Raw genomic sequence first — 9330 nt, forward strand, 5'->3', positions numbered from 1 at the left:
TATACAGATACAACAGAGGAATATTTATAGAAAACAATGGAAAATATCTAAGGTTAAGAAGGAATGCTCTTCAAGTTTGATGTTAAAATGAGAAAAATACAATGTAGATTAAAAAAACAGAAGAAATGATCATTATCCAGAATTTTGGAATGTTTAGATTGTTAATCACAAGCAATAAAGTAAGAATATGTAATTCATAGACATTTTACTGGCTAATTAGATCATGCGAGTAGTAACAATCATATCATATGCTTACAAAGTATTAAAAACAACTAGATAAAATAATAATGAATAAAAAATTGTTTTAAGTTTTATTGACTTTTACAGCTGTATTGAAAGAGTTATGATTTTTATGAAAAGCCTGGAGAAAAATATCTTGCAATTTAGGCATTGATTTTAAAAGTTTGCTGAGCATTGTAGGCAGTTTGTTTCTAAAGAAAACTACAAAGAAATCATAGCACTCAACACAGTCTGAATTTGTTGCCAGGAAATAAATTCTGAACCAGTGTACAAGAGTGGCATTGTATGTAATGGTTCAGATATACATATGGATGAGAATCAAGATGGCAGAATAGGGTAAGCACGCACTTAAACAGAGAATCATAAACTAGGGTGAAACAGAGAGGGCACATTCTAGGAAATATGAGAGGACAGGCCAACGGCAGAGGGGCACCTGGAGACTGATGGACACAGGAAAGCAGCAGAGACAACGGTCTGGTGTTGTAGTGACCAAATGCTCCAGTGGCAATCAGTGAGTGGCTATCTGAACTCAATTGCTGGTAGGAGCTCCACCAGCAGCCAGGTGGGAAGGAGTGTTCACTGGGAACTCAGCAGGTAAGCACAGGCAAAGAACTGCTTGTCATCCTGATTTGTTTGATTCGGCCAGGGGCAGAGACAGAGCAGCAAACTGAACAGTTGGTACAGGAACAAGGCGGATTTCATAGCTTAGACCCCACCGGAGCTGCATCAGGCAACATTATGTGTAGGGAGGCAAGGGTTATGGGACAGGACTATGCATGCACTAAGTTGGGAGCAGACTCATTTCTGGCTCAATGCATTGCAACAACATGGCATCCTACAGGTTCCACACAAAATAGGTCCGGGTAGCCCCCAGACCTAAAGGTCAGCAGATCCAGAACTCCACCAGTGACACACCAGGTGCCATTTCGTCCAACCAAGTAAAGGCTGGACTGGAGAGAAAATAGTATGCTGTGCATGTGCTGAGCTGGGAACAAATTCACTGAGCTCAGTAAAATGCACTGGACAATAGGGAAAATAATACTGACTTCGGCATCCTAGAAGTCAAAATAGGCCCAGGTGGCCCTCAAAAATAATGGTCAGCAGGTTCCAGCAAGATCAGTATCACTAAAATCCTAGTTATTTAGGACACTGGGTGTCTTCCTAATCCTAGAAGTGGGAGAAAGGTTGTACAGACAAAAATGTAGCCATAGCACAGGATCACAGAAGGAAGAGACTGGTGAGCCAGGAGTGGGGACTAGGGAGGCCATGGTAGAAGTCTAATACAAGAGCCCAGATCTGAAATTCACTGGAGGAAGTGGCACAAATGACTGCAAACAAAGAACCATGCACCAACTGCAATAAAGAAAATTGAATTGTAGACCGTGGATGACACAACTTAGAAACCTGCCCTAAGGAGAAGATCTTCTAACCAGAAGTACAATGACCAAAAGAAAAAAAAGGGACAGAGGCACAATGAATATTATTTCTTTTTTTTTTCTTTAAATATTCATTTATTCATTAATTACATTGCATTACATGACACAATTTCATAGGTACTGGGATTCCCCCCCCCCTTCACCCCAAACCCTTCCCCCATCATGAATTCCTTCACCTTGATGCATAACCACAGCTCAAGTTCCGTTTAGATTCCCTAATTAAAAGTTTACACCATACAGAGTCCAGCATCCCACTTGTCCAGTTCAAGTTCAACGACCTCTTAGGGAGGCCCTCTCAGGTTTGTAGGCAGAGCCAGCAGAGCGTCACCTCGATCAATTAGAAGCACCAACATATCATCAGCAACAGTCCAGGTATGATGAGGCTGCTGCAGAGTCCACTGATTGACATAGTCCGTCTTAGGGTTTCCCCTTGTCCAGTTTTCCGCTGCAAGCATAAAGCTGAGGTGGTTGATTCATCTACTCCATTTTCCATCTTTTTTTGATTAATGCTTTGATTCCTCCATTTTGTTCAGGGGAATCCCCCTAAAAAAAAACTTTGAGGCACTCTGACCCCATTGGACGGTTTAGAAGGGCCGGTGGAGTCTATGCAGGAGGCATGACAGTCTATAGGACGCTCTGGGCTGACCAGAGCAACCTCTGGCATAGTTAACACTGGCTGGCAACAGGCCTGGTTGGAGAGCGTGGTGGAGGCCTTGGCTGCGTGGAGCCAACCACTAAGGGGCACAGGAACTGGAGGGAGGCTGAGTTCTGGTCGGGTCACAGTTGTAATCCCTTGGCACAAATATCAATTCGGCTTTGACGCACCATGCCGGATTAGACCACAGCACAGTTTGGTGCTCTGGAGGACCAGGATAGACGTTGGACGGGCTCGGCTAGGCCTCAACCCCATCTGAGCCATATATGAGATATGCGTGGGTATGGACGAGCCGTGGCTGGGCTGAAACTCTCAACAGCAGGAACCAGAATGGATTGAAGAGCGGTGCTGGCCGAAGGACCTGCTGGAATGCGTGAAGCCCGACACCATGAAGGAGTCGGAGGGAGGAACCTGAACAGATCCTCTGACAGGACACTGACTCTACAAATAAACGCAAGAAGCATGGAGGTAAATAACCCAGAAGAGGCTTTGGAATGTGACCCACTGGAATACACTTGGCTCGGGTTGGGGCAGACCAGGCTGAGTCGGTTCACGTCATCCACTGGCAAGCCCAAGTGCTGAAACTGTGTGGGGGCCTGGCCGTGTTTGGTTGCGATAAAAAAAAAAAAAAAAAAAAAAAAAAAAAAAAAAAAAAAAAAAAACAGTACAAAACACAAAATGCCAAGGTGAAATGGCCTGTGCTAGCAGGGAATGCAACACCCGACCAGCACTCCTCCCACTGGTTTAGGTGAGGGACAAGAGTGTGATGGGCAGAGCCGGGGAGAGATGCGATACTCATTGGTTCCAATAGAGGTCGGGGCTCAGAAGAGAACCAACCCAGGGGTTAAAACCATCAGCTGATCGGAGTGATGGGCGGTGGTGGGCACTGTGCTTACTAGTAGTACATGTAGGAGCCTGGACTGGGAATGCCACAATGAATATTATTAAAGACTCCCCAGTAAAGGAACAAAAGTCTCTGCCAATCTCACAATTAACTGAGGAATATATCGAGGAAATGGGGGACACACAATTCAGAAAACTCATTATAAAACTTACAACAATGAGAAGCACATACAGGAGTTCATAGAATTTAAGGGATATATCATACAGGAAATAGCAGCAACACTGGAACAAAATCAAGCCGAATTATTGCAAGTGAAGGATGCAATAAAGCAAATTAAAAATTCAGTGGAATGTCTCAATAACAATGGATGAAACAGAAGAAATAGTCTCAGAATTTGAAGATATTTCTTGTCAGCATGGGGAAACAATCAAAAAGCTGGAAGCAGAGCTGGATCAGGCTAAAAAAATATTTAAGAATTAAGAGACACTATTAGAAGGACAAATATAAGAGTCAAGGGAGCTCCAGAAGGCACAGAAAGAAAAGCTGGGTTTACAAATATATTTAATGAAATAACTAAGGAAAATTTCCCTACTCTGGAGAAAGAATTAAGAAACAACATCCAGTAGGGTCACAGAACTCCCAACAGGGTTCTTCACCATGACACATGATAATCAAGCTCTCTTCAATTGAACATAAGGAAAAGATCCTTAAATGTGCACATAAAAAAATCAATTGACATATAAAGGAATGCCAATTAAACTCACAGGAGATCTCTCACAGGAAACTCTACAGGCAAGAAGAGAATGGAGTGACATATTCCAGATTCTAAAAGAAAAAAAAATTGTTGGCCAAGGATAACATACCCAGCAAAGCTTTCCTTTGTTTCGAAAATGAAATAAAATTCTTCCACAATAAAGAAAAGCTCAAAGAATACATCTCTTCCAGACCTGCCCTACAAATTAAAGATATTTTCTTGAGAGAGAAAAGCAATAGCACCACAAAAACCAAAGGCAGATGTCAAGAACATCCCAACAAAGTAACAACAGAAGACAGAAGACTAAATAAACAGTGAGCAACCCATTGTTAAAATGAAAGGACCAAGTTACCACCTATTCATATTAAACTCTGAATGTAAAAGGCTTAAACCCATCAATCAAGCATCATAGATTAGTAGATTGGATTAAAAACACAAAATTCATCTAAGTACAGAAAACAGGGAAAGCTATATTGGGAAGATAGATTGGTTGCAAATTAGAATGGCTCTGATTCCTAATCTGGAGATTAATGCCTCTTGAGTGTGTGTGTAAGTAACAGAGCGACCATGGAAGGAGTCACAGCCGAAGGAATCGAAACCATCAGTGCTGTAAGGAAGTTGGCCCAAAGGCTAGGGAGTCATAGTTGAAAGGCAGGGGAGAATAGGGACAATTTTCAGTAATTGTGGCAGAAGAGATAAAGACAGGCATGGGCCAATGGTAACGGATATGAAAACTGAGACATATGAGAAAAAGCTGACAAAGTGACAAACATCAGAAACTAGAAGTTGACTTGTACCTGGGGAAATGATGTGGGGTAGGGAAACGGAGAAGGAATAACAGCTACTTTTAACATCTCAAATTTGAACAAAGTACACAAATTTGAAATGGTAACTGGAAGGGTGGCAGGACCAAAACAGAACTTGGAGTGTCAGTTTCCCTGGGATATGCTGTTGTTTAAGGGCAATGGAGAAGAAAAGCCAGGATAGGAGAGAGAACAAAAGTTGAAGTTAGAGACCCTGAGCAATGCAGTTGAAAAGATGAGAGAAGACTTTCATAAAAGATTGATTGGCATGCTAAGAGCTCTTAGCTGAGAAAATGAGATCTGAAAACAAGCTGGTGTTAGCCCAAAGTCATTGGTGACTTCAAAGAGAGTGTTGTAAGAGGAGAGGTAGAGTATTAGAACTTTGGAGAGAAGAGAATAAAGTTGAATGAATGATCAATTGGGTTGAGAAGTTTGAGGGGAAAACGGGAAGGAAAAGAGAGAATGGGTAGTCCAAGAGTAGGAAGGGTTGAGGGAAGGTGTGTTTATATATTTGGGAGTGAGAGACATGGATCTGTTTTCTCACAAAGGGATTAAGAGTACTGTATAGATCAGATCTTAAAAGCTAGTCTACAGAACTCTCGAAATCCTTCGCAAACTGCTTTGAAGATCCAGGTACATCTCACTCTGCAGTGACCTTTGGTGTCCTCTTTAGTAAGATTAGTGACTTCTGCTGGTCACAGAGACCAAGTGGGTAAATTGGATTGGTATGTCTCCCAAGATGAATTTCCTGATGCACAGTAGATTGTTAACAAAACAAGCTATGGTGATGAGAAGCCTACAATGAAAGTTGTTGAACCTCTGTGTTTGGTAGATGGTAAAAGTAGCTTGAAGTAACCAGAAAGTCAAGAAGGAGGAACAAAGACTGCATCTAAACAGAAGCAAAGTTCTTACTGATGTGAGGAAGGAGAGGTGAACAGTGCATCTGATCCCCCATCCCCCAAATCCAAACTTAAGCCTCTGTCTTGAAATTACAGTGCTCTTGGGTGGCAACACTGTGAACAGAAGACTTCGCTAAAGTAGGACAAAAGCTTTTGACCAGGAGGAGCTCAAGGAAGTTAGACTGGAGTCTTGAAAGTCTTGAAGAAACAGCAAAGAGAGAAGCTTACCCAGGAAAGAAATGTGAATTAGGTCCAGTCTTGAGTGATGGCTAAGTGAAAGGAATGGATGGGCAAGAGGAAAACAATGAGATTCTGTGGCTGGTGACCAAAATGGACAGTTAGGGAGGTGAGAAGAAATGTGGAGGGGAAGCTCCTGACACAGGAGGGGCTTTTAAATCATCCCCGTGCTGTGTGTGTGTGCTGCTGGGACCCAGAAATGCTGCAGCACAGAAGGAATCCACGGTCATCCAGCTGCAGGAAGAACTGCATCTCCAGGGACAGGAACCCGCTAGTGTCTCCTTCATGGGAACGTGATTTCCTTCAGCCACATATGTAAAGGGACAAGACCTTTGTTTATTTACTCCTCCACCTGGGATTCTGAATGGAACAGCTGGGTGTAAGGTTGAGACAAGGCCCTTCTCTTGCCCAATATGAAAATGAGTGTTCAGAGAACTTGAGGGAAGCTTTCCACAAAACGACAAAACAGAACTCCTTCTCCTACTCCAATAACTAAAATAAGTAAAATAGAAATGTTTCATCAGTATAATCTCATTCCATGGTAGCTTGTCACTAAAACTCCACAAACCAAATCAACTAACCAAAGCAAGCAAACAAAATTTGTGCTCTGAAGCACAGCACCTAATTGTGAAAAAAGGTTCCTCTTTAAATTACCCAAATGCATCTGTTTTTAAATTTTCGAAGATATGTGCATTTTTTAAAGCAAGTGGCCTCTGGGGAACTTTTAGATATCTCAGATGAAATTCTGTATGTTCTCTGCGGCACTGCACTAAGTGGTACATGGGAGTGTGTGTTCAGCTCCCCATCAGCGAGGGAAGGGGCAGTACATTGGACAAGATCCTGTTTGTGCAGGGGCTCAGAATACACATAGTTCCTGAAGACAAAGCTCATCACATTACCACCACTTTGCCAGAGATTAAAGCATATTAGGATAAAGGATATTAGGATTGTTCACAGGCTCCTGCCCTAATTGCTTAGGGTGAGAAAGCAATGTGTTTCCTCTGCCACTGAAAAGCAACCTTCTTATAAAAAATGCTTTAGTGATTTCATTTTTTAAAGAAGAACTACAGGGTAAAACTAGCATCTGTATTAAATGCCTTACAAAATTAAATACTGTTCCTTTGCTATTATTTATATTAAAGGCATAGAATGAAGAGGCGAACTTCTTTATGCCTTCTCACCATTACCTGTTTTGTGTAGTTTTTATTCATTTTATACCACTATTTATATTTTTTGGCAATTACCATATTTTATTTTTTTCTCCTTTTTAAACTTTGTTTATGTATTGTTGTCTATCCGTGTTGATACAGACCTGGTTTGTGATCCCACAAAAATACACAATTTTTTTGGTTGAATTTCCTGAAAATGCAATAGATGTTTCCTTTAATTATGATTATTACAAACAACGTAGTGATTAAACACCCATATTTTCTTCTTGTATACTTGTCCGTGGGTAATAATTTTTTCACATATATTCACTAGCCAGGATTTTGGATCATTCCAGATATTAGGAGATTCATTTCTAATGTGATTTGCTAAGTTTCATTCACTCTGCAATGTGTGAAAGTGCTCAATTCCCTCTTTGAAATATAGTAGTCTTTAAAATTGTTAGTTCCAACATTCTGGACCTCGCTCCTGGCCACCACTTAAGAGGGCATCCCAGCGGTGGCAGTCGCCGGGGCAGCAGCAGCGACCAGCAAGAGTCCTGCACTGGTGCCCAAGGAAATGGGCCTGTCAGAATGTCTCAAAAATGGATTTGGCTATGGCCGCTGGTCCTAATCCCAGCAGCTCCACTTCCTCTCTATCTCTCCTCCTCTCAGTATATCTGACTTTGTAATAAAAATAAAATAAATCTTTAAAAAAAAAAACCTGTGTTAAAAATGGATTTGGCTAATTGTGGACTTACTCTACTGCAGTAGTTAAACACTCAGCGAGAGTTTGGTTTCCCGTGTGACTGCAAGGTTGCAATCGGCAACATGTTCTTCAAGGCACACAAATCAGTTCTTGCTTCATTCTCCAATTACTTTAAGACGTTGCTTGTCTGTCAGACCAGTGAGTGTGCCCACTTGAAGCCTACTGACGTCCAGCCTGATATTGTCAGCTATCTACTGCAGTAGAGTAAGTCCACGATTAGCCAAATCCCTACTGTCCCTGAGAAGCTGGAGCGAGACCCAAGCCCCAAACCTCCAGGATGATCCAGGAGCCGGAGCCAGTGGCCTCCTAGCTCTCTCAGCTGCCCTCCAATCTTGCCCCAACGAATCGGACAAATAGGATTCCCTCAAACCCACACCAGACCTCTCTGGCCCTGGGACTGGTTTCCACTCCCGTCCCTCCCCCTCCTCATGGAGAAGAGACCAATCTGGAAGCCTCATCCTCTGATGAGTCCTCTGTGTCCTTCACGATTGCCCACATCAAGCCAAGCATCACGAAGAGGAACGAAAGCTTCTGGAAGTACTACGCCTGCCGCCTGTGCGACTGGCATGTCCCCCTGTGTCCCTCTGTGGGAGTAGCTTGCGAGAATACCCGCAGATTCACAGCAGGGTACCTTTCCCATCCAGCCAGCAGGGCGAGAGCCACGTCCCTGTCCCTTTGCAACAAAGCAGTGGATCTCGGCAAAGACCCCTTGGAAGTGTCTGAGGCAGGGATGATGAGTGACAGTGAACTACAGCACATCTCAGACTCCCCAGTCATCGGGTCACAGCGTTGCAATACAGCCAACATCCACACCCTGGAGCAGGCTGACCAGGAGCGGGAGGTGAAGAGGCAGAAGTACCAGTGCACAATTTCGGACGCAAATTTATCCAGAAAAACCACTAGCAGGAGTACATGTACATACACACTGGGAAGCCTTTCAAATGTAGCACTTGTGACTAGAGTTTCTGCGGGACCAACCAGGCTGGCCGCCACGTGTGCCTCAACCAGAGCATGGACACCTACACCATGGTATACAAACCGCCCCTGAAGCTGTGCAGGTTTTAGGAAGGCAGTTAAAAGGACAGCATGCCGCTGGTGCAGATCAACAAATTCTACAAATGCAACCTGTGTGACAAAACGTTTTCAACCCCCCAATGAGGTTGTGAAACATCCATGTAAAAACCACAACTCGGACTTTTTGCCCTGGGTGAGGGGCAGTCCATTCTGCTGGGCTGTGAGGACTCCAAGGTCAGGAGAGCTGAGCACCCAGAGTTAACTTCCATCAACAAGCAGCAGGACACTGCACTATTGGACTGAATACTAATTACATCTCTAAAACAAACAAGAACCTTATTTTTTCCAAGGCTGCCTTCTTTCCCTCCCCTTAACCACCAAATCAGAACTGAAGTCCTCCATGGCATGATACGAAAAGGTCTCTGTTCCCTTCTCCCTTTCCCCTTCCTCGTTTCTCCCCTTCTGCTCCCCCCGCCCGCCCCCAACCCTATAAAGGCTTTACAGCCCTACCTCTGCAAACGATTTGTGCATTAT

General features: G+C 43.3%; 1 pseudogene; it reads left to right on the top strand.

Annotated features, from left to right (window-relative positions):
* Positions 1-4496: 4496 nt before the first annotated feature.
* Positions 4497-9099, top strand: LOC101536108 (zinc finger and BTB domain-containing protein 2-like; annotated as a pseudogene).
* Positions 9100-9330: the final 231 nt, after the last annotated feature.

The sequence above is a fragment of the Ochotona princeps genome, chromosome 1 (assembly GCF_030435755.1).
Source record: "Ochotona princeps isolate mOchPri1 chromosome 1, mOchPri1.hap1, whole genome shotgun sequence".
NCBI lineage: Eukaryota > Metazoa > Chordata > Mammalia > Lagomorpha > Ochotonidae > Ochotona > Ochotona princeps.